The sequence below is a fragment of the Cygnus atratus genome, chromosome 4 (assembly GCF_013377495.2).
Source record: "Cygnus atratus isolate AKBS03 ecotype Queensland, Australia chromosome 4, CAtr_DNAZoo_HiC_assembly, whole genome shotgun sequence".
NCBI classification, from domain to species: domain Eukaryota; kingdom Metazoa; phylum Chordata; class Aves; order Anseriformes; family Anatidae; genus Cygnus; species Cygnus atratus.
Genome location: NC_066365.1, coordinates 43,082,409 through 43,109,254, shown reverse-complemented (window position 1 = coordinate 43,109,254; position 26,846 = coordinate 43,082,409).

Sequence of the window (26,846 nt, the reverse complement as noted above, 5' to 3'; positions counted from 1 at the left end):
TGCAAAGCTACTGTAGACAAAGGGGCTATAGTGGGTCACTCACCAGATGCTTTTTTTTTTTTTTTTTAACAGTTTAATGTCTACTCAAAGTAAGAGCCACGTTTTTTAATTTTAGCATGACAAGTCATGTACACCCACAAATCATGCTTTTGTCATCAAGGTCTTAAAAACCACACTTCTTGGAGAAAAAGTAGACTTAAGCAGTTAGACAAAATACATTACAGAAAGAAGGGGGAAAACTCACAGAGGTGGAAAGGAAAATGAGTGTACTGCTTTTTAAAATCTCATTTCTGTGCATGAAATACTAAACAGTAGGCTGGAAAAATGTAGCCTCCCTGCAAGAATGTCTTGCTTCCTTCAGCATAGTAGTGTCCTAAAATGAGAGTTTGTCAAAGTGTGAACTGTACCCTTTGTGGTGCAAGCAAATGCTTCATGCCATTGAAACAGTTTTCCTTAATAAAATGCAGAGGCTAGAATGGTAAGTCTTTTGAAGTTGCTCCTAAACATGTAATATTTAGCTTGAGAAGCAATAGTGAGGAAATGAACATGATAAGAGCTCATTCAGTAACAGCCCTAAATTGATTATTTCCTTCCTTATGTAAACTTATCAGTCAGCCCTTTGGGCTCACTTCCGAATACCAGCTCAGCACAAGGGGCTTATCACAAGGAAATGGAATGTAAAAGCCCTGACAATTTTGATAAGGCACGTACTTCGGTTATGATCCTTGCTCTCCCCTCCTCCCTTTTAAATAATTTGGCTGCCCTAGAGTGAGAGATACCCTCCCTCTTTAACTTTGTATAAATATAGTTTGATGTTGTTTTATTCAGAATAAACCCCACTTCCTTATTCTGCTGGTTTCTCAGAATATTCTTAGGTAAAGAGACTAGAAGATATTTTGTCAGTTAAAGGCAACCTTGGGATGGGGTGGCGTAGTACTCTGAATAGATTATTTCTGAGTTTTTAGACACACTCATTAGTCTTAGCACAAGCTAAAGATTCTCAGTACAGGGGGTGTCACATTTAACTAAGATTTTTATTTGCTACCTATAGTCTTACCTCATCCGTTTTGCTGTGGTTCTTGCATCTTCACATGAAGGCAGAACCCAGCCTTAATAAGAATCCCTCTGCTCACAGTACAAAAGCCAAGCAATCAAACCTAAAAAAACAACCAACCAATCAACCAACCAACCAAAAAAAACCACCAAAAATACCCTACCATGGAAACACCAAGCCACACACAGAAACACACATACCTATAGGGAAAAGAAAACTGACAGGAAAGCTCTACTGCCAGCTGCCACAGCCTGAAACTTCACAGAACTAGCAGCCAGAAAAACAGGAAAGCACCCCAAAATACAAATTTGACTTCATTCACTTGCCTCAGTAATAATTTAAAAGTGTATGTAATGAGTTTCATGGTTCATTGCATGCCAGGACACCAAAACCTGATAAAAGTGCTCAAATGACAGTACTGTTATCATTTGGGATGTGATGACATGCTCCTTAAGCAAATGTCATAGGCAGCAAATCCATGACCCAGTAAAATACACTCCAGACCATCAAAGTAGTTCTACAGCTTGATGAAATCCACTTGTCTCTAGCAAGAATGACCTAAAACTCTTTAGAGGGGAAAAAAATGTGTGGCGGAATTCAGAAAGAATGTTTTTTAAGCAAACAGTGACATACCAGAGTTGAGAGTAACTTTTCCAGCGAAACCTAAACCTACCTGATTTATTTTCTCCACAGAAACTCAAATTTTGAGTCAAATTTTATGCAAATTAGGGAAAAGTCTTGACTGAAACTGAACTGGCATATGATTTTCGTTGGCTGCTTAGCAAAATCTCCTCTCTGTGATACACATCATTAAAACAACAATATAAATAAAGAGAGGGCTTAGTCCTGAGTCTGTTGAAGTTAGTGGCAAAGATTGTTGATTGTAATAGTGTTATGATTTCTCCAAAATGTTCGTTCTTGTTAGCAAGCCCCTAGCCATCTCCATGAAACATCCTAAATGTTTACTGTTCAAGAAAAGGTCTGTTGCAATGGTGAGTACATCTGGTGAAGCAGTGTGATTGTGACAGAAACAGGACTGGAAAAAGGTTGTGGAAGCCTTAGGGCCAGAGATGAAGCAAATCTATGTTGTCTTTGCTCTGTGTGTGCAATATGTGCTTTCATAACTCTGTGCTTTCTATGCCATACTGATACCACCACACCTGTAACAAAAACTCTATGTACCAGTAAGAAACTGTTGTTAATGTTTGGAAAAACAAAAGATTAGAATTAAAAGGGATAAGGAAACTATACATTTGCAAAGTGAGTGAGTGCTAGGTAGCAAAATAAAAAGGGTGTAACTGTCTTTTTTTTTTTTTGGGGGGGGGGGGGAGGGAGAGTACGTACAGTCTTCAGGGAAAGGAATTACAGTAGGAGATGTTATCTTCCTTTAGTGCTATATTTCCTATCTTAAATTAATAGGGTGTAGGATTTTTATTATAGTTGATATAATCATTTGTGAGGCTGTTTTGTTACACATGTGAGTAAAGAGCTCTATACTTCTTCATGAAGTCTGGCTTATTTTATGATGTTTAAATAAAAATCTACAATATATTAGTAAGGTAGACAAAATACTATTTACTTATTTTTATATGTGTGTGTTTTCTTGGTAGATGAAATTTTCAACCCAATAGCCAAACTAGTGTTCAAAGTAGAGAGCCCATGAAAGGGCTAGGACTTTGCATCCTTTTCTGTAAAATCTGATATTTATGTATAACTCCACAGGGAGAAAATTTTAGTGACTTCAGATAACCTGTAACAACTGGCTATAGGATACACAGGCTTTGCTTTGTTACACAGATCTCAAGCACTGGAGAAGTGCTGAACAAATAATGAGAAAGTCTGTAACACAGCACAAGCTCTGTTCATAGTAGGCTTTATTGATGGTGATAAAAATGAGGGTGGCGTTATACTCATCAGTCATTGTTGCTCAGATGTAGAGAATGGTAAATTTGGAGAGGGCTTTCACAGGAAGTTCCCAGCAAAGCTGTCATCCATCTGTGCTGTGCATGGACAAGCCTCTTTAGGTTGGATTCTGCAACCTTTACTGAACATAGTGCTGCTACACTGCGAAAAGAAACGTGTTGGAAAAATTTGTGGTCTGCTTAAAGGTGGCAGAATTGGGTATTTATTTAGGTCAAATAGGCTTGTGTACTTGGAGACCAAGGGAGCTTCTGTGATGTACTGGCTAAGTGAGAGTGGTATGAAGAAGCTACATGAAGGAGCACAGCTGGGGAGAAGCTGAGACAGGATAGCTGCACATGCTCTGAGGAGGTGTCTGCTGACATTTTATGGTGGTCTGGAGACAATTGTGTGGCCACAGACTTTCTAATAAAAAGATCTGCAGAGTCTCAAATGAAAAAAATACAACACCAAACAGCAACAACAACAAACTCATGAAAGGAACCCAGCACAGAAAAAGAAGGACTTCCGCAGCCTGTGCTTACTAATAAGGAGGTTCTGGAAACAAATGAAGATCGCCTACTACCTAGGCCAACCTTCAGGCTTCTGTACTACTGTGAAAAAGGTTGGGGTGAATTCAGATCTCAGGTGTTTTAAAAGATAAAACAGTACAATTTATTGCCTTGAAACTTGCATAAACTGTTTTAGGGAATTCAGCTTGTCTGTTTGTGTTAAGTAGAAGGGCAAAAAGTCAGTCTGGTTTGTTAACTAACAATAAATGTGTTTCCTTTTTTTGCTAAACAGGTACACATTGTAGGAAAATAATACAGAACACATGTAAGGATTCCTTCAGGTATAGCCAAAATAAATTGCAAGATAGTTTTCTGGTGGCTGAATTCAGCTTTTAATAGAGCATTTCCATTACTTCTCTTGGTCTTTTTTTTTTTTTTTTTTTTTTTTTTTTTTTTTTTTTTTAAGGTACACTTCCACTAATTAAAGCTATTTCTTGCTAATAGATGATACGTTTTCTGCAGTGTTGCCAGTCCTGAATAGTTGCGGAGAAAGATGCAAAGTCTTGAATCAAAAGTATTTATTGTATACTGTAGCTCTACAGCTAGTTTTGTATCTATAAGATATGTGAAGCTGCATTGTACATTGTCATCTGCATTTCCAACAAGCAAGTAAGAGGTCAGGTGAGCAACATATATCCACTTTTGTGCATAATTGCAAGATTCAAGGGAGTGGTATAGCTCCAGAACCTCTGCCAGCAGGTGTGATAAGCTGTGAGGTGACGTATACGTAGTGCTCTGTGCCAGACTGACAAACTCATGTGCTGAGGGATAGTGCAAAGGTTGTGTAACATGGGGGCAGCATGTAGCTGCTCCACCAAGAAAATTCCCAGGGAAGGGTTGTGGCCTATCCTACCTGTATGCTTCACAGGGCAACATTGTGCTGTGTAAGCAATTCATCCTCACATCCTGGTGCCATCTCCTCAGTGCCAGTTAGAGTCCCAGGACTGGAAGGGTTATTGTCCGATCGGGTAGAGGTTGTCCTTTGTATGAGAGCCCTTTTCTACCTGCTTCCTTGAGTTCTACTGTTTATGGCTGGCCTTGGGGTAGAAGCTCATAGTTGTTTTTTTTTGTTTGTTTTTTTTTTTTCCTGTGGAAAAATTACAAATGCAGCTGAGACAATCGGGATCTGAATTGCTGCCAACATGGTGTGTGTGTGCGTGTGTGTGCATGTGTGAAAATAGCCTGGTGCAAACCAGATTCTTGTCCATCTCAGATAGTATTGTGTGATAAGCCAAAATTGTGGTCTACGGTGGCCTTACAACTGAACTGGAGATAGGTATTAAATTGACTTCCAGCTTAGTATGGTTGTTCAGTGTTTTTTTTTTCTCATGACCCCATGAGTGATATAACAAAGAACATTACACACTGAAGTTGCTGAGTTTTAAATGTATGTTAAATTCTCCACTCTATACAAGCTGTACCATCCAGCAGGTATGTTTCCTCTTTTGGAGAGTTAATCTCATAAATTAGCATTACAACAAAGCCTGAAGAAATTACCTCTCCTTCCATTTCCTTTTCTTTTGTGGTAGATCAGTTATTCACAGCACATTCTTCCTTTCTGGAACCAACTCTTTGTTTTGCAAAACCTCGTTCCACCCTTTCTGTCTAGTAGAGACCTGTTCCAAGCTGTGTTCCACTGGCTGGGAACAGGTACAGGCAACAGAAATGCTTTTCTTACAAAACTGTCTTTGCAAGTATTGTATCTGCTCCCCGCCCTACAGAAGAAAGATTTTGTTGAGAACGAGTATAGTTATGTGCACTTCCCTTGGGAAATTCTCCTTAGCAGCTTCAAAAGCTATTACTGAAAATCCGCATTTGATGAAATAACCCATATATCAAAATGAGTGAACATCTTTCTCAGATATCTTCTACATGATCTGTGACACTTCAGTGCTTATCGTTTGTGCTACTATGGGAATACATTTCTAAAGTAGCATACATTGTTCTGATTTTAATGATTCCAAAGTCTTGAGTCAAGTCTGTGAAGTACGTTTTGTTTAACTGTAGCTAGTATTAAAGAATTGCCATTCTTTCAGAAACTGGATTACCTGTTAGTGATGGAAATTACACCTTTCATCTCATAACCAATAATCATAGTAACTATTATCTATGTTCTGTACATTTATTTTGTGTGGTATCATTGACTATTGAGGTATGCATAACTACAGGTGACTGTCCCAATGCAAATGCATGGATGTTCCCAGGGTCTGCATTGCCTTGTGTAAGTTTCAAGAAGAAAATTTTTGCTAATGTAGAAGACAAGGAATATTAGAAATGCTTGACAGGAAGTTGGATAAAAGTCTCACCAACCACTAGATACTTTTTTTTTTTTTTGGTAGAATGGAAATAGAAAATATGTTTCTAAGGAAATGACTGTGCATAAGATGTGATTCAGGCTCATTGAGAAATTTGTTTAGTACAAAGTATTACATTTTACTACAAAAATAGTATGAAACAGAAGACATTGTTTTGTTGAAGGCAGTGAAATAAATGGGATTAAGATAAAAATAATGTTTATATATTAAAGTCAGTAACCTCTGTGTCTAATCCTTATGCACCTGTCCTGGTGACGTAGGTGTAGATAGTTTCTGCATCACATTCCTGTTATATATAAACTGAACGTGCTTTTTAATGGTCTGAGGGCTTGCTGAGAAATTGGTTTGTTAAGGCAAATAAAAGAAGATCTCATTAGTCAATTATTTCTTTGTCTAAAAGAGGTCATTACATTTGATGATAGAAACTGTCAATATATAAAAATATACAACTGAATGGAAGGTGAGAACTAATGCTGACAAGTGTTGTATACAGCCAGTGTTCTTGACAAGACACAGGATTTAGTTGAGCAAATGGCTTATAAAGCCCATTTAGCAGCAGGACAGTAAAATCCTTCCTTTAAGGTGGCTTAGTTTTTTCAGTAAGCATTTATGTGGAGACAGGGATCTACCCTGATAGGTGTGGGGGTGCTTGCGTTTACTAGGCACTGCAGACACCACTGCAATATAACTTCAGTTTATTATGGCACTAAAATGAAACTGTTATAGTCTTTTTTTCTTTTTTTTTTTTTTTCTTTTTTTTTTCCCTCTTGAAATGAGGTTTGTATATACCAAAAGGGGGTAGCCATTCATTTCCTATACTGGCTGTTGTTTTTGAAAGACAGTCATCTCTGTGTCTTTTTTAAAAGCATGAGTTCACTATGTGCTAAATGGTTGCAAGGGAAAATATGTTATTGGTTAAGAGAGGAAATTATATGTTATATTATATATAATTACAGGGGTTGATTGGTAACTCACAACTACAGTAGTCCCACTTAAAAAATGTTAAAACAGCTACTCCATTCTTTGTCTTCATTGATTAGCTTCATCCAGATGATAAAAATTAGTGATGGACAACCACAGAGCTGTCCAGCTCCCTGAGCCAAATAACACAAGAGCTGTGGTAGGTGCAGAGAAAGCCTGGGTTAGGAGCCCTCCTTCCAGGGTGGGGCTCTGATACCCTAAGTAGCAGATAGCTTTGGTGGCTGCAGGGCAGGATGGCTAAGGCAGGGCATGCCCCCAAGAAACCATTCACTCTGCGGCTGGCTGTGGGTGTTGGGTAAGTGGCATCCCTAGGTCCACTGGCATCAATTCTCCAACAAGGCAGCTGATGATGTTGGACTAAGATGGGAGGCTGTCTCGGAGGAAGCAGGTCCTCTGACGTCCTGGCCTTCTTGTGTCCACCAGTGGTGCATCACCACTACTTGTGGAAACAGTCCTTTGAAAATTACTACCAGAATTTTCTCTGACCAGATCATTATTTTTTTACAGAAAAGGGGGATGTTTTGTAATATTTATACATTTTATGTCAAACTGAATGGGGGTAAAGGTTTTGCTGCATGCAAGCTCTCATTTGGACTCATTTAAAGCTCAAATTTAAATTCATGAGTTTATTGGAAAAAATAATAATCTGAGAACACTTACAAATCAGTGCTTTTAAAAACAGGTTTACAACAGTGTTTGAATCTCATGTAAGCTTTAGATCAATTCTTTATTGATTTTATTCAGCTGGCTCTTTGGATAGAGTGTGTAAATGAAATTATATTGTGAGGAGTTGAATTTGTCTTTGCCTTCCTATAACAATCGTTGCATTGAGTAAGAAGAGACATATGCACTCTGTTGTCAGGAGCCTCTGTTAACAGAAGTACTCTCATATCTACCTTGTTTAAAAAAAAAAGAAAAAAGAAAAAAGAAAAGAAAAACAAGAACATAGGCTGCCATTACAACTCCTGAAACATAGGCTGTCTGACTGGTCCTAAATCAAGGTCAGGTGTTGTGGATTTGGTTGAATGTTTTTCACTATATTTATCTCATTACAAGACAGAACAACAACAACACAATTGTAAATGGTCTCATCTATCCCATGTTAGCTAGGCCAGAAACCACTGGTCATATCATAAAGTTATATCATTCGTCTGGTAGATCAGTCTACCATAGCATGCTTAAATTTAAACCCATAACTTTAAACTCTAGCATGGCAGTTCTGTTCAGAACAGACCTTTATGACTTCAAGCCATCCTAATCCTTCTGATGACAATTACTAATCTAGAACTTTGAGACATTTCATGTCTTTTGTAGCTGCATAATTAAGCATTATACAAAATGCTTAAAAATGTATGGAAAAACTGTCTGTGGTTAATAGCTAACAACTGAACAAAACGAGAGCAGCAAAATAGCAGGTAAGTTAGGAAGACGTGGCAGACTTGCACAGAGAGTGAGGTCTGCTTCTTAGTGGATGAGACAGACAACTATTTACTATATTTTGAGAGCACCTGGCAATAAGTCTATTGGCTATCAGGACAACTTAAGTGAAAGCGGTGTCTATTACTGTGCCATGTTAAGTGGATTTGAGTGCAACAGAAATAAACAGAACAGCCTCTGGAAAAGTTTCAAGTTGGTGAGTGCTCTAGTGTTGCAGACAGCTCAGGTCATTTATTAGAAGCCAACTAATCAGCACAAATGACAATATGAGCTTTTATGTTTGTTGGTTTCCTTGTAAAGAAGGTGGCTTTCATACAGATGTATTAGCATGAAGTTATGTCCTGTTTCACTTGAAAGCCAGCTCTAGCTTGCCCATCTGACAGATCCTATATCTTCTTTCAAATACACTCCTTTGCTTTTCCTCCTCACAAGGAAAACTCTTCTTTGCTTCTCTACTTCTACTACTTCTTTTTTTTTTCTTTTTTTTTCCCCGCTGATATTAGCTAGACAGTTCTGATTCCCTGTAAGTGTGGTAAACCATTCTTATTTTTTTACTTAGCATTGTGATACATGCTCAGAAATTTCAGAAGGGGTACCTAAAAGGGATCGCATGCTACTAATTCCAAATGTAATCATCTTGCAATCTTGTATCTTGCTTGCAAAGGATACAAGATTTGTATATTGACTCTTTTCTGCAATTAGAAGTCACCTTTCTAGCCCTAGAATATGCCTCCCATTACTTCTAGCCAAATATCAGTTCTTCATTTCAAATGATGAATGTCAAATCATTTCTGAGTCCAGCAGGTACCTGATTTACCCAGTGCTGCAATTTCAAGGAGTCCAAGATAGAAATCCAGGACTTTGTTTTGGGGTTGATGATGATGGTGGAGAGTTCGTAAAACAACCACTCAGCCTTTCTGATCTACTAAAAATTCTAGGTAAGATGTGGAAATTGTCTCTATGCTGCCTTAAAAGTTCTCTGTTGCAGACAGAAGCTTAGTGGTGGGAGAAATCTCTTGTAAGCATTTTCTTGTCAGTAGTCTGTTGTGACAGTTGCAGTTGCTCTCCCTGAATGTGACATGGAAAGATGAGTATGGATAACTGGGAGAAGGTTGTGGTAAAAACCTCATTCTGCTGCACTTACTCCTCTTCTGCCTTTAGATTCCCGATTTACCTTATTCAAGTGGTAGAAATTACTGCTGGCCCTGGAAAGAATTCAGGCAAAAAGTGATTAAAAATGAATAAAAGTAAAATCAGTGAATATAGACAACTTCAGGATTTTTAAACAAACAAACAAAAAAACACAACAACGACAAAAAACGAAAACGTATTTTACTATATTGCCTTCTGTAGTTAAAATTTGAACATTATTATAGTTTTCATTCTTAAGAGTTAAGAATTTTACCTTGAAGTCTAAGAACAAGTTCAGGAGGTTTGTATAAGATACCTTTTCAAAAATTTTGGCTGCTATCAGTATTGTTACTGTAAAGAAAAAAGGCAGCATGTTTACCTTTTAATGGCATGGTATGAGTCTAATTTTGATCCTTAGCAATTTCTAATTTTTTCATGTAAAATGTATTTGCATCTTTAGTTTATCATTTTGGGATAAAAGTTTGGCATCTATTTGGCTTTGAAGTCCAAGCATAGTATTTCATTCCTTTGGTTTTGCTATGAGATTCATATTGTCTAATATACTATTATTATTTGCTATTATCTTGTTAATTCATTGTATTTATTCTAGAAAGAGATAATGGCATTTTGATCAATGATACATTCCTACTATCAATTACAGAGTCTTCTGGAGGTTTACAAATAAGGAAATCTAATAGATGCAGTGTCTCATATACAGCTAATTGGTAATATGCAGTAACTTATCAGATAACAATTATCCCCAGTAGTTTTGCACAGTATTTCTGGAAGTCATCCTTTGACACTTTATTTAGAGCGTCTGTCAGCATATATGTTATTAGTCTCATCGGGTCATCGCTCAGCAGCCACCATTCCCCAATCTGCAGAAAAAGGTAAAGAAGCCTGCTAGATGATCTGTAGCCCCGCTTCTTGAAAGATATCTGCTTTCTCTTGTCTGATTTTTTTGGGGGGTCTTGTTACCTTTGATGAAATGAAAGCATGTACAACATTGCTGCCTACTTACCTTCAGTATTATTATTGAAATATTTGGTGATTATGATTAAGTTGTTCTGGTGATTAAAGAAGTAAAAGAATTCACTAGACAGGGAACGTATACAAAGAATACCTTAGGCTGGAAAGGAACTCCAGAGAATTAGTGCAATCCCCCTGCTCAATAACGGTCCAACTAGACCAGGTTGCTCAGGACTGGTTGAGTCAAACTTTGAGCATCTTCAGGGATGGAGATTCCTCAGCCTCTCTGGGCAACCCGTTCCAGTGATCTACCTTGTGGTTAAAAACTTTCCCTTATATCTGATCTAAACTTCTGGTGTTAGAACTTGTATTCATTGCTTTTTTTCCTATGTTTGTGCTAACCTCTAAACTGGGGACATCAGACTTTGTAAGAACTCTTACATGGGCGTCTACTGGGGAAGGAAGACAGGTTGTGGAGACCATAAGGATAAAAGAAAATACAAATGTGGGGGAGTATCAGGTGCACTTGTTGAGTCTAGTGTGGCTGCTGAAGGGAAGGGATGAGTAAACGAATCTGCTTTCAGGGACTGAGAAAGATCAGAATTAGGATGGGTGTCATAGAGTAAAATAATGTCTAGGCAATATTTTAAAGCTTTCCTTGCCTATTTCTATACCAAAGAGAGACAAAACTTCCACATTTCCCAAGAGACCAGAAATTCCACCAAAATAAATTCTTATTGAAGTGGTTGCAGAAATAACGTGTAAGATATTTCATTCTGATTTTGATTAATTTTCTATTCTTACTGTATGATAAAGAAATTAAAATAATTTTGTACAGGAAAACTGATGAGAAACATCTTTTTTTCTTTCCCTGTATTTGTTGGTAAATACTAATTAAATTTCAAAGTGAAATATTACAGAAATGGATCTATTTCTGCAAAATGTGTTTCTGCTAATGGTCCATATTATCTGTTGATGGATATCGGAGCAATTGTACTTTAGACTATGTTCTTGAAAGAGAATGGGAAACCTTTACTAGTGTGCTGAATATTAAATACTTGACCTTGAAAGGGATGTTCTCTGTTATGCCTGAATTCTCCGTAGGCCATGAAAATTGTTGTTCCCTTTCTCTTTCCTTTTCTGAATCCTTCAATGACTGCATTGCATTCTGCTAAGTCTAGCTGTAAGGTTAATGGCCTAAAATGTTTTTTTTTTTTTCTTAAATTATTACTATTTATTTAAACAAAGTGTAGTTGATAAGAGGATGGAGAAAAGAGAGAGGACTGAAAAGGTATGGTGTCCTAAGTCTACTGCAAGTGAAGTGTGTATGCTTCTTACATAGTCATCACCACTGTGCAACGTTAGCTTCTATTTGAATGTTGTAAACTGTCTTAATAAAGAGTTTGTGAGGTTTTGAGTGTTAAAAGCCAAAGGGTCCTCCCTGAGTTTTTCTATATTGTTGTTTTTTTTTTGCTTTAAACCAGTGAAGGTTAGGAAATTGTCTGTGCCTAAAGTGGGATGCCAGTTTGACATGATGACTTGAGTGACATGTTGAATTGCAACTAAGAAGGCTATGCAAAGTGGTTCTCTAAAGTGTCTCATGCTTATAAATTTAAGCAGGTAAAATTTGGATATTTAAGTCATTTTGGAAGATTTTGTCAGGGCCCCGCTTCAGCAAAGTCCTTAGCCCTATGTTTAACTGCAGGTAAGGGAACTCACTATGTACTAATGCAGTACACACCAAACATTTGTACTAGAACTAGTACATACTAGTACATGTACTACAAACATTTCCAAAAACAGTTGCTGAATCACTTTGAGGCTATGGTAATTCCAAAACCTAGCAGTTTGTTGCAAACAGACTGCATTGTTGCAGTAGTATTGAAAAGTTATACTCTAGACCATGGTTCATCTGAACCTCTTTGTAACATTTCTTGTAGACTTTTCCCAGACAACTAGCCCGTGAGAAATGTATGTTGCATTAAAAAACCTTGCAAAGAATTTAACCACAAGCAAAGTTACAAAACTAAATCCACCTTAAGGGGAAATAAGAAACAAAAACAAAAATCCAAGCCTGGCTCATAATGTTGCTTTTCTGTATCACAAACTCATTATGAAGGTAGCTTTTACTTAACTTCTTAGTTCTCACATCACTCATGTTAATGGCCAAGTTTCTGATACCGGTGACATTTATCAACTGATCATCTGTGACTTCATGAGTCACTGTCTCCAGGCTTGACATAAACCACTCAGACTTTGTGGTAGGGTCACCTGGACTTTGTCACTATTTAACAATTGAAAAAGAACAGTATTTTCTTAAAACACAGGCCAGGCCATGCAGTGATGTAAATGAGCACAAGAGAAGCAAAGTCAATAGAGCACTGACATTTCCTATAGCTCCAAGGCAGTTGAGCAAATGGTGAAGCTCTGTTTTCCCTCTGGTTTCTTTTCTTTGCTCATTTGTTCCTTTGGTCTCTTCAGTTAAATCAAATATACCAAGATTTATGCAGTAGTTATGATATGATAAGCAACTGTCCATTTATTGCATCTGAATAGAAGGATGAACTGACCATATAATAGATGAAAAAGGTTTTCAACTGTTTGTTTTCTGCTCTAATGTAGAAGTAATGACAAGGTTATTTTTCTGCCCTATTTATTTATTTATTTATTTATTTTTAAAAGGCCTTCTGAATGCAGGGAATTAATATTTTGGTGCTTCATTCACAGTATAGGAGGATAATGTAAGAGTAGACTACAGGAAGGGTTCTATTTACTTCGCTTTTTAATACTGGATTGAATTTTAGCTTTGCAAATGCTACAACTCAGTGTAGAGGTTTGGATTTTTGAGGAGGGAGAACTTTCACCTAGCCCAATGGCTAATATTTTCCATGCCTCCATCTGTGAAGAAAATGCTGTGGACAAAGAGAAGTGAAAAGGCACCATCTCTTTAAAGACAATTCATGTCTTGCTTCTTGTGCACTTTAAATTCTGTATCAAAACTGGAACTTGCAAACTGTCATTGCCCCTTTTAAACACATAGGCTGCACTCCACTGTAGAGCTCTCAGACAGCCGCTAGGGCTCTGGGTAGCAGAGGGCCTGACTGCAGCTTGGGGGCCAAAGTTTAGCTATGAACCATAGCAATCGGCAAAATTTTGTTGTAATTCATCCCTCATTTCGTTGTGGTGGCTAGTTTGTAAATACATACTGACTTTTTTTTTTTTTTTTTTCCCTTTATCACCTGAGGCTTCAAGCCCTAGAAGGTAAAAACTCTGGAACCATTTGAAAATTGCAGTTCTCTAAGGGTTCTTCTAGACCCCTTAAGTAAAAGGTATTGATGGCATTCAGAAATTTATAGTAGGTGAACTTTCATCTAAGTGCCCAATATGTATCCCTTTAGTACGTGTAGTCATTAAAATATTAGACGAGATCAGAAGAATCAGACCCCTGGCTCAATGCAGGGAGTTTCTCATTGTCAAAACACTGTCTGAAACTGCTGCTGGGAACCTTGTACCAGTGCTAGCATGCAACTACTGGCTAGTCAAAGGACATGCTTATCCATGTGTCTCTGCTACTGTAGTTCAGTCCTGCCCTGAAATATATGTCACAGGATCTTTAAAGGACCAATGACCAAGAAGTCACCAAACAATCCTTTCAAATTATTTTGTTGACCAAATTAAGACTTAACTCTTCTCTAAAGACAAAAAAGGCCAAACTAATATTGAATGCCATAATTAGCTCCATATGTTTTGAGGCATTAGTGTAGAGTGAAATGACCAGAAGTATACTAATAAATAAAGACCATATCCTGGTATTGATCTGCATGTGGAACTCACCTCTGAAATCAATAGGGAGCACTGAAAAAATCAATAACAGGATATGACCCTAAGATAAGCTAGTTTCAAATCATTCTGTCTCTTTCTTCTACGAGAAGACAGGTTATTTTGTGTTATCTAACTCCTCAAGCATCCTCAAGAAGTTCAGGAAATTGGTAAAAAAACAAAAGAAAAGGAACTGCTATATAAAGATTTGCATGAAAAAAATACATGTGTTTTGTAAGATACTGACTAGTGATTGCTTTTTAGTATCAACTCTATGAATAAAGAATTTAAATGGTTTCTTGTAATTGAGACTGAAAGACCCAGAATACCTTGGGGAAGAGTGAGTGATGCAACAAAAGGAAACTGTTTATGTGCACTTCCTGCTAGCATTTTTGATAACCTTTCCCTGCATTATAACGTGGTGTAAGCTCTATAGAAATAAGGCCTCCAGGCAATTGCTCTGCATGAGAATTCAGCCATGTGTTGAAGAGAAAATGGGGCTAGAAAGCTCAAGGGGCAGCATACCTACTTTTCTGAGATATATTTTCACAAACGAACACAGTATAATGTATTTTTTTTTCTCCAGTGGGTAGTAAAAAGGCCTGTTTTTGCAACACATGGATCGTGTTTCTTCGCTATATTTGCTTGTGTTAGGTCAGTGCTGTGTGGAATCTTCCAAAGACTTCAGACAGGGGCCTCATTGAAGCATGTTGCAGCTTCCTTTGGGCTCACAAACTTGACTTCCTTCCTTCAGAAACCAAAGGTGTGCATATGGACACCTGGATGACTGTCTAATACAGCACCAAGATGCAGCTGAAACTTATATCCAGGGCTAAGTCCTGGTTCACTGACTTTGATGACCCCGTGAGCTGAATCAACACATAGCTCTAAGATGGCTGCACAGGTGCTCCTCTCACGTTATGTTTTCTATTCTTGTGAGTATTCCTTTTTTTTTTTTTTTTCTTTGCTGTGAGGGAAATCATCAGGCAAATGTTTCTGGGAGTGAAAAAAGGATTTTTTGATGCCCCAAAGTTTTTATTTGGGCTTACCCTGATGAACATTGTGAAATTCTAGTAATTTGTTAGGAGACATGCTCAATGTCAGCTAAAAAGAAGAGTTGCTATAATATGTAGAAAACTGTAATTTTGAAGCTGAAAAAAAAAAAAAGAATCAAATGCATTTACCCAAAGAGTTTCCATCTTCAGAATAATTCTCTTTACTTGCCTCTGCTTGTCTTCTGTCTTTTAAATTGCATTCACATTTAACGCATGTGAAATGTTTCACGTTGCCAGATAAGCCTTGTGGACTTCTTGTTCCTAATGTTGGAAGATGTAATCTAGCCAAAATCCCCTCTAGATGGCTCTGATGCTTTCATTACATTACCAATCTTTGCTTAGATCCTTGTCTGACCCCTTTCGCTTATCTGTAGCTTTGTTCTCATTTAGAATTGTAAGTTTGAAGGTTTCTATTTCTTTTTATCCATGGAGGAGATCTGTCTCAGTAATACAAGCTTTTGCATGCTGCTCCATTAGTGTCTCATCTTAATCCATGCCTTGAGGGTCCAAATCTAGGGAGGATAGAATAATTCAGTCTCCATACAGATCTTGGACTCTCGTCAACTGTGCCAACAAGCGTGCCAATTAAAATTGTGTTTTCTTGACATTGCAGACCAGCCTATTGCAGAGAATATAGATACGTAAAAGATATATAAAATGGATTTATAATTTAGGTTTCAGAAAAATAATGATTTTCCCTCCAAAATTTTCTGACTTGTATCGTGTTATTGTTCATGATTTAGTCAGAACCTGGAATGCTACCTTCAGATTATGGAAGCTGGCAAAATTCATAACCTGGCAAAAGGGAAAATATTCACATAACTCTCGGCAAGAAACCAAATCAAACTATTCTTTTTAATTGCAGGTGAGTAATAGCACTCTTACATTTCATACAAACAACGTCAGCACTCTCCTGCTCTGTGATTGATGGGATGTTTTAAGTGGAGTGCTTTAATTCAGCACAGCTGGACGTCTCTTGTTGGATCCCCTCCTATACTCAGAAAACTTTATTTTTAGATGTATTGGCAATAACTTGCCCTGTTAAGGCAGAAAAATATCCCTCAGAGTGTAGATGTGGTATGGTCAACTCTGTTTTGTCAGTATCTCTGCTAATGAAAACTGGTGATTGCTGTTTGGCTGTTTGTCTGTTTTTTGTTTTGTTTTGTTTGTTTTTTAACCAGGCCATTTGGTCTTCAAGGTATTGTTCTAGTTTTGTACTGACTTGTAATGGTCTATCACATGAATTACTTCTCTTTAAAGGAAGTGCATCCTTGTAGTGGTTTACAAAGGAGCTTTTCCTTTTCCAGGATCTCTGACTACCATTTTGTTGGTTGTTGGTGCCAGGATTAAGCATCTGGTTGCAGCTTTAGGAGAATGTCCCACACTCCTTTAACCCATGCGCATGGCAAGTGGCAGAGAAGGGACATAGGAAACTGCTGATAGGGAAAACGTTTAGGCTGTGCAGATGCTTCAGTGCCTAGTTTAAGTCCAGTGCAGATTTGAAGGGGATTATGCAGCAGTTGTTTTTGGTCCTTCACAGCACCACAGTGCTTTGCCCAGCCAATGAAGTGTGTCTAGGGAATGATGACTGCTGGGTGTTTGGAGAAAGGAGGAAGACGTTAAACTATTTCTATTAAGCTTCCAAAAGAGAGGACTTCCATTGTTCAGTAAATGGCAGGGTTCTTCAAGGATTGGGCTCTTACCGCTCTGCAGACTATGGAGTTCATTTAAACTAGGCACATATCTACTTAATGCATTAAGTTCCCCAGCATCAGACTCACATGGATTTATTTACAGTCTCTGACTAGAATCAACATGAGCTTTCAGAGCCCTGGAGTACATAATAACAGGAAAATCGTGTCTCTAGTTAAACATATCCCCAGGGAAAGCCTGGTAAATGTCCAGGGTAGTGATTAGGAAAGGTTAACTTATGATGTGACAAGGAAAGTAGTACAACTAAGATAACACTAATAAATGACACCAGTGCTGAAAAATGATAGATTATTCTGATATGTTCTGTTAAAAAAAGAAATAAACTGAGCAGTTTTTAGAGGAATATTCTGAATCTATCTGTGGCTATGTGCAGTTACCTACTATACTAGCATATCAATTTGGGTGTCTGCATGTGGAAAATGTATTACCAAAGGAATTATTTAATATGTAAGGAATTGTCTGGTGTTCTCCATGCAGGAAAGGACATTATACTAACTTCCAATTAGGACAACTATCATGAGTGGGGAGCCACAATGTCCTTTGCACTGGAGGAAAATTCCAGTGATAGAAAACATTTACTGAATGACTGAAAACAAGTTTGCAAGGGAGAGACAATTTACTCTTTGCTCTGGTTCATTTTATGCTCCATACATTGTAATCCTTAGATTATGGAGTTAGGAAAACGAATCATGGGGAATTATTACCATAAACAAGCAAACACCCAAATCTCCAATATTAAAAAAGCCTTCTTTTTTAAGGAAGAATTTTATTGTTGTTGATTATTTTTTCTTGTGTTAGATTTTACACCATAATCTCCTTTCCTTCTGCTTTAGTTATACCCATTATTATCACTGTGTTTCTGGCAAATATATACTTTTAGATTTTGTTCCTTGTTGCACTGCAAGTGATTCTTGTACAGACTTTCAGATGTGCTTGCCCTCTACTACTGAAATCTGAAATACAGATTTCATTGGGAGAGTTCACAATGAAAGAGATTAGGCAGCATTATAAAGTTTGGGATCTAAATTGTTTTGTCTTGCTCAGTATTTGAATAATCACTCAGTATTTGGGACTTGCTGTTACTCTGATGGAGTCGGTGTTTCTATTCAAAGCCAAAGACTTCTATGGCATCCAGTTCAGTAGTTATTTTAGCTGCTGTTTATTTGGGTGTCTCTGTATTATGCTCCAGTGCACTGTGTAGACATACTCAAGACATATTTTTTAGGGGAGTAGATGGAGACTTTAGCACAATGAAATCAGAGACTCATTACTGATGCATTGAGCTCCCATAGGTATCTGTTAAAAAAAAAAAAAAGTGTTTCCTTAAGTCTGTTCTTGAAGTCTGAAGCAGTAGTTTCATTACACTTTCACTTAATTTAAGGAAGACTCTCTCCATTTCAACAGGAAGGTAAGGCTTCCTGACAAAAAAAAATGTGTTTTGAATTATATATAATGTGTATTCTATGGCACTTAAAGAGAAATATTCTCAAAATACTGACTAGAATACTCTTTCCCTACCTCCCCCAAAATGGATAAACTAAATTTGCCTGGTTGATGCTGTTATAAATCATACATCTACTATGCAGTAATGCCAAAATGTTAGAACTTGAGTGTTTACATCCAGAATGAGCTAATATTCAGCAAGGTATATGTGCTTTACACCATGATGTATGAGATGTCCACTAAAGCGTAAGAAGCTGATCACGGTGTATGTCTCTGACTCCTTTCCACATTCAGGCACTTAGTAGTGAGAGTCTAATTTTGGGAGTCAGTGAGATTTGTAGACCTCTATATCTCTGGACATCAGGCTAATTCTTCAGGGCTTTTGCAGGCATAACAAAATTTGTATCAGAAATAAGCTAGACGGAGTTACAGGTTGAGAAGGTCTCTTTTATATTAACCTAGGTATGTACTTAGAATTGCTTGCTTTCTGCTGCAGTTTCTAGTGCTACTCTTACTCTTGTAGCATGATGGTAAGAATTTCAGTACCTTTACTATGTTAATGGTGTTCTCAGTATTGCTATGTGAAGTATAAATAGACACCTATGGCAGATGCCAGCCTCTGTTAGGACCACAGTCTTTCACAGAGGCAATGGATCCAGCCCCTGCAGGAAAGTGCTTGGGCAGAGGACATCCTATGTTGGAGGAATAGACCCTACGTAGACCCCAAGTCCCACCTGGCGTACAAGAGGCACAGTTATGTGGTGCTGGACTGGGCTGTAGGAAAGCAGGGCTTTCCCTTTCAAAGATTTTCCGAAACAGCTTTCAAGATGTCCTCTCATTCCCAAGATGGTGCCATTCCTCTCTTTCTTCAGCTGTGGTTGCCAGACAGGGAAGCAATTCAAACCAAATTGATGTCTGGTCTGGGCTCCAGTAGGCTGGTGGTCTAAAATTCAGCAAGAAAAATAACACCATAAGATTTGCTTTTCAAAAAGTCAGCTAAAAATGAATATATTTGCCACTGAGACCAAATAAGACCTGATATTTACTTTATATCAGCTCTGTTTAAAGGCTACATGAACAGCCTTTGTTTACATAAAGATGCCAAGCTGAGAAGAAAAAGTTAATTCTAGATACATTTCTCAGGAAAACTGGTACCTTTTCACTTTTGCTCTGTAATGATAGAATTACAAAACTGGAGCACAACACAGAAAAATTTTGTCAAAACTAAGGACAGTTTTTAGCTTTTTTTTAGTTTTTAGTTTTAGCTTAGACAGCTTTTTAGCTTTAGACAGTTTTTAGCTTTTTTAGTTTTTAGCTAGACAGTTTCTAGCTTTTCCTTTAGTTACAGATGTTTGTAGTAATACCAAAACTCTTTTTCTCCAATGGCTGCAGCCACAGCTATGATTCTCTGAGCAGTGAATTAGAGCTAGAATGCTATGTGTTTCAACCAGTCAAAAATGCTAAAATTACTTTCTTCCCTCTTGCTCTTCCATGCTTTCTTCTTTGCAGATGGCAGAGGACAATATGCTGGGTCTGCAATAACATTGACTCAAAATTCCTTGCTAATTATGAAATAACTTCCTAAAGATTGCAAGCAAAAGGAAGTCAGAGAACAAAGCAATGTCAAGTATGCACATGTCACAACACAATGTGCTGATTCCAAGCCTTTGGAAACATGCTGAAAGACATGTCTGGAAAAAAAAAAAAAAAAAAAACAGGGAAATGCTTCCACACAGACTTTCAGCATGAAAACAACAGCTGAATGCGCCTGTTCCCACCAGGAAAAAATACCCTGAAATAACAAAAGGTGGTGGAAAGCTAGAAATGAAATCATCAGATGGCGAGTATGCTTTTTTGTCTGTTCCTAAATCTTACATATACTGTACATCCACTACATTGTACATCAAGGGATCAATCTGGAGTAGTGTTTGACTGCAAGGTGCCAAGAAAACCAAGAAAAATGGAATGTATAAACAGGTCTCTTTTACAGTGAAGGACTAGTAGAACAAAACAGAAGGAAAGCAAACAAAGGGCAACACTTTCAGATAGTATATCTGAAGGAATGCAAACTCTGTGCATTCCTGATCACTCCTGTAGGTACTGAAGGTATAAAAGACACACTCTTGAGGAGAATGGCATACACAGTGTTTCTTTGTGAAAGAGTCCACGTACATTCCCTTCATAACCACAGGTAAACCTTTGTATTATTGGTATATTCTAAAGATTTGTTTTCAGTTAGGTCTACACTGTTGGCTTGCTGAGTCCAATTTTCTGTCATCTTTAGAGCTAAGGGTTAAGTAAATTCTGGGGGCAAATTGCAGGATCCCAGAAAAGGTTATATGTACAACATAAATGAAACACTGCATGCATCTGACTTTATATGTTGCAAAATACCACCTCAAGAAACAGAGGGATATCATATATAAATGCAAATGAAGCAATGTTCAGTAATGAATAATGATATGACGACATTTTTCTTTCAAAGCCGACAGAAGAAAATAAACTTATCCCTAGTTTGTGCAGGCAGAAACAAATACTGAGATGAAAAGCAAGTTGTCTAACATTATATATCAGCTCTGGAATAAATACTCCATCTTCAGCTTCTCAAGTGACTTTATAAAACTGTTGCTCTTTGTTAACTGCTAGACCCCAAAGAGCACTCATGACAAGTGCACCTGAAAGGCTTGTTTTGCATTCGTTGCTACTAGTTGTGCTCCCATAGATGCATGCCATAAAATGACCTCAGGGTTTGTTAGTGTTTCCCGCAGTAGGCTTGATATGCATGACAAGGAAACCCAACCTTACTTTAAGCAAAAGTTATTCAGATATGTTTAACCAAAATTTTCTTGATATATGTTAAAATCTGGCATAAATGTTTCTGCTGAATATATAAAAAGTGCTCCTATGATTATAAAAGCTGAACATGGAATAAGCTGAGGAAATATTTGTTTACCCTGGCTGCAAACTGGAGTATGGCTCTTAAACATATTTGTCTGTTCCATATTCCTTGTCAGTGTAGTTTCTGGGATTCAGGTTATTCCGGCTGATTCAAATTTAGACTCCAACTCTATAAAGCACCATTTACATTTGGTGCTCAGCCATCTTTTGTAGATTTTCATGCAATTAATGGATTTTTCCTTCCCCTCTTGGGCTAAACTGAGAATATCTGACTGAGTCTTGCTATGCAAGTGATGTTCATGGAAAATGTGACTGCTTTTGAACTAACACTGCATTTTTTTTATATTATTATTATTGTTATTTTTAGAGTAAACAAGAACCTGACCAAAACCTGAGCCTTCTATTTTTTAATCTCACTGTTTGACATGTAAGCTTGTAATTCACTCTTCTGAACTGTAGCCTGTTATGCATACAGGACTTTATGCGTATATTGTGTCTCCATAGGCAATGAAATTTGCACTAGTTGCCGGTCCCAGGCAGGCATGATGCATGTGTAGACAGTGAGGTGATGGAGTACTGGTGTCTGCACTGGGGGCATACAACTAATGCCCACGTGTGCAACTTCACCCTACCGACACAAGGCAAACAGCTTTGCACCAGTGGTGAACTTGAGAAGATGCCAGAAAATGCAAGTATAGGTGGTAGGCAAATTGGCACTAAAAAGAAACCTTCTGCCACAGTAGATCGCTAATGCAGATGCCCTTTGAGGCTGAGACTATGCCTGACTGCAATACAGTCAAATGAGAGAGTGAGATATTCCTTTATGCTGTGCATGGCCACATAACATTTGGGAACTGGCAGGAGCAGGCGGGTAATTAGGCATGTGGAGCTGTCAGGCAGTCAAGGGAAAGAGAGATAGGGAATGAACCTTTAAAAGAGCTTTTGGTTTGCACTTTTGTTGGGCCTGCCAGAGGTTTGGAAATAATGCAGAGGAAGAACCTGTTGTCATGGGTACAATACTCTAGCAAATTGCTTTTCCAGAGCCAATGGAATAGTGATAATTCTTCTCAGACCCCTGCATAAATTAATTGAAAGCTAATGTTAGCTTAAAAAAAAAAAAAAGAGAGAGAGAGAGGAAATAAAAATTTGAATCCAAGCCATCTTATACTGTCCAAAAACACTGAATAGATTATAGCAGGTGGCCTGACCACCTGTGCTTGTCTACTTCCATTCCAAATAATCTCCTTATCGAATGCAGGGAGGAGCAGACACCCGGGAGGGTCTCACAGGAAGAGCAGAGGCTGAAAAACAGAGTGACTAGCTGGAGAGATAGGAACCTGCAGTGCAGGGAATACATAACTTGGGGAAAGCATTACAGACAAATCCTTGTCTCATTTACAACTTGTATATCTGCAGGGATTTTTCTGGCTTCAGGGGCAGCCCTTTGCATTTATGTCATGTTGGTAATGGATGGGAGGTAAGAGGTCCTGCAATTCAAATGTATAAGCTACCATTTTCTAATGGCTTGCAGAAAAAAAGGCTAGTCAAACAGGGCTTTTGTAATAGCACCTATTTTCTTTATCCGGCCTAGATTGCTACAGGAAATGCTTTAATTTAATAGAGGAGTAAGTGGATGCATTGCATGATTTCCAAATGGCACACTAACAACATAATGGTTCCTACCCTCTACATTGCAAGGAGAAGTGTGGTTTGTTTCTTAGTTGGCTTCAGCTACAATAGCTTTTTATGACTGTCACTTTGAGTAAAAGAAAACAAAGTGCTGGCTGAGAAAAAAATAACAATAAACCCTGTTTCTGTCATGTATCTGAATATTCCCTTTCACTCATTCTTTTCCGTGCATGAAATTTCTTAGGTAAATATGTCTAGAAGGGGAAAGGTACCTCAAAGGAGCCTGCTGTTGCCAGCATATATCCTTGCATTCAAGTGAGATCTTTTGAAGTGAAAACATGCTCAAAGTTGAGGACTTCTCTGTCAAGCTGCCTGCTGGGCGTGTCACACACCCCAGAGCTGATAGCTCTACCTTTTCACAAGCTGTTCTTTAGCAGAGTGGAGTTCTTGCTCCTCAAATGGCAGCCAGTGCTTCTTTTTCATTACGTCTGCTCACCACAGTGCAGCATTTCACTGCTACAACTAAATGGCCTCTTGTGTGGGAGCCAGCTTGGTACTGGTTTGCACCCAGAAGTGGTCTCTAAGTTCTTTATAAATTTCGCATCTCAGCCCAGAGGCTTCTAGAGCTTCCTGTCTGCTTTGTGCTGTATAGAATAGTTTGTGATAACTTCTGAGATCTGCTATACAGTCCTCATTGCCATTCTTCCATCTGGTCCTCGTTGACAGGATATTCTGTATCCTTTAAGGATCAGTTTGGTAACAGCTCTGAAGCTGGATTTGCTGTTCTGCGAAGTCCAGCTGTTAGTCCTAAATTTTCCTTAATTCCTTTTCCATTTAGCAACACAAGAGGATGCAGACAGATGTGAAGCCAATTTAAACCAATTGGAAAGGTTGACTGGCCCTCTGGGTAAGGGTGACAGGTGACAGACCCCAGGATCTTCTTTTTTCATTGTGATAATTATATATTAAAAAAAACATCCAGAATAGTTTCTACAACTTTTATAGCTTTTTTTTTCTTTTTTCTTTTTATTTTTTTCCCCCTTTTTCTTGTTTTCCCTCAGTGGAGAATACCTTCATTTTAGATTTAACATCGTATTCTCAAAGTACGGTATTGTTCATCTTGATAGATATTTGGCTGGTTCATTTCGAGTGACAGTCCTGAGATTCTTGAGTAATTCTGAATTAAAAGAATAGTGCTACTATTTTCTTTCATGAATCAAAAGTCTTACATTTCCTGCATGATGTTGTCAAGACAACAGTGTCCTAATTTCACCTATACTGTTTGCCACAGTGTTTTGGAGCACACAATATTTTGGAGATTCAAGGTGTTTTGGAGTTACTTTTGTTATGGAAATATTTCCCAATCTGGACCCTCCCCCATTTCCCCCGCTTCCCTTTATTTTTTAAAGTATTTAAGATCTGTATGTATTATCTATAAATATTTATTCCTGGTTAGAAATTGCTTGGCATTGAAGAGCTACAGCAAGAAGCATTTTTTTTTCCTATGACTATCAGAATATACAGAGTTTGTGCTAAATTTTCAACCAAAAATGCCACAAGTGCAAAATAAGGACTAAGCTTCTAGAAGGATAGAATTCTATTCTATTTCTGTTATTCTGAAGGGTGATGACTTTATACATTCATATACTTGTACAGTGTGGCCAACTTTATAGTAACTTTTCATTCATCAATTTGGCACTTTTACAGGCTCAGCTAGCATTGCACTAACATGCTTTTTTAATATTTAATTTCCTTGACTGAATCCATAAAACAAAGAAGAGAAAGATTAAAATAACAAGAAGTACATTGACCTAAATTCAGTTCAAAGTTTATTCTGGCTTCCGCTGTGTACTTTTAGCAGAGGAGCAAGAAGGTTGTTGGTGAATGAAGCAGCAGAAATGCTTGTGCTCTCCTCGCTTGTGAAAGTGTCATGTCAGAACAGGACAGGCCTAGAAGGATTTGCTGTGAAAAAGTGGCAGCAGTGTTGGTGCCAGCTTCTTCAGACCTTCTTCTTCCTGGAAATGTGTTATAATATTGATCAGGAGGCTTGTGGTAGTAATCTGTAAGGTTCCTGACAAAATGAATCTTCCTAAGAAACTCTGAGCAGGCATTCAAAATTGAGTAGGATGAAACAATTGCTATTGAATTTAGTTTGAGGACTTTATTACTGGAGTAATTAACACAAGAAGAATGTGTGTGGTACGATTCAGATCATGGCTGCAGGAGTATTTGTTTCAGTGTTGTCATTTCCATATTGGCTTCAGCAATGGCCAGGAAACAAAGGATGAAGAACCAACTTATATTAAGTTTCTGTCGACCCTACTCCAAGGCCATAACAGTTCCTATTTTAGAAAGAGCATTCTTTTCCAGATGAGTTTTAATCATTCTTCAGTTCAGGTAACTAGAAAGCTGTTCTGTCAGAGAAACACCTAGGGAATCACACTAGAATTAGTTTTTGCCTATACATAAAAACCATCCAAAGATGTCACCTGCCAGAAATTCTGTGCTAATATTGCAAAGACCAGAACTTAAATGTTAGGAAATGTCATATTTATAGCTGCCAGCAGAACCTTAATTTAGCCTCTTTCTATGTTAAGATATAGTCTTTAATTCCATAATCACATACTATTTTTTCCAAAGGACCTCTGCCTCACTCAGGGCACAGGACCTACAAGAGGGCTGAGTAGAGGTTATGCAGGCACACATAAATCTGTCACTTCCTAATTTGGCTGTGCTTGACTTTGCAACCTAAATAATTTTGCTTTCAGTTAGATGCATTTGATTTTTTTTTTCTTAAACCATGCTAGAGGACCATTCTGTAAAAGGTCTCCTTTGGTGGGACTTTGGACATCCGCTTGCAGACTCCTAAAGGAGACATAGTTAAGAAATGGATAATCCAGTAAACACAGCCTCCATGCATTTTAAACATGCATAGACTAACACTTCATTTGCTCTCAGTTTGGAGTGTCACATGGTGTTTCAAGTGCTAAAAGATTTACTATGGTTTATGGCTCAAATATTTCTAACTCAATTTGTCATTTAGCACCAAACTCCCCTGTCCTGCAGCACACTCAAAGGCTAAAGGGCATTGAAGCATTCTCCTGCTTAACTGCCCATGGATTGGAATAGCTTTTGTGACCTTTCTATTGCTCTTGGGATCTTTTATGAAATTAATTATTAAAATGCTAGGCCTCAGGTCTATCTGTGACGTAATGCTTGAGGTTTTCAGAGAAAAAACAGATTCCTTCAGTCACAATAGTTTTCATACATTAAACAGTTTCTACTTGAAAAGAGAGGTCCTTCAGTATAATTTTACTTTTAAAATAAACCTTATTACCATTTTGCCCTTATATAGCACACTATTAACTGAGTGCATTTCCATTAAATTTCAAAGTATGTCTTAGTCTTTATGACTGGATGTTACTTTTAAAACTCTCAAGTTCTGGCAGGTATGACCTCGGGTGCAAGCATAAATTTATTTGCGAAGAAAAAGCTATTTAGCTGTGAAGCCTTGATTATGATTCCATAATTAAAGCATTTGGACATTACTACAGTGAATGGGCTGAAAATACAAGTGTATGTCAAATAATGAACAGGAAACAGAAACACAGATAATAAGAATAAAGTCTGGGGGATAGACTGTCATATCCAATTCTGGTAGCCTTGCAAATGGCAGAACATCTTTCCCAGTCAGTGCAAGTCCACCTTCAGACAGTTAAGTGAGGAGAATGTTACCGCAGTGGAAGAACTGGAAAGGAGAACAAGAAAGTTTAACAGGGAGGATTTTGGAAAATACCTGCCCTTGTTTTGCACTGTATGTTAAACCACAAGAGAATGGATATCTGTCTATACTTACCAGTTACCAGAAAGAGTCCTTAAGGCCAGGAGGATTGTGTTTAATCAGTGGCCAGATCAACAGGTATGTCATTTG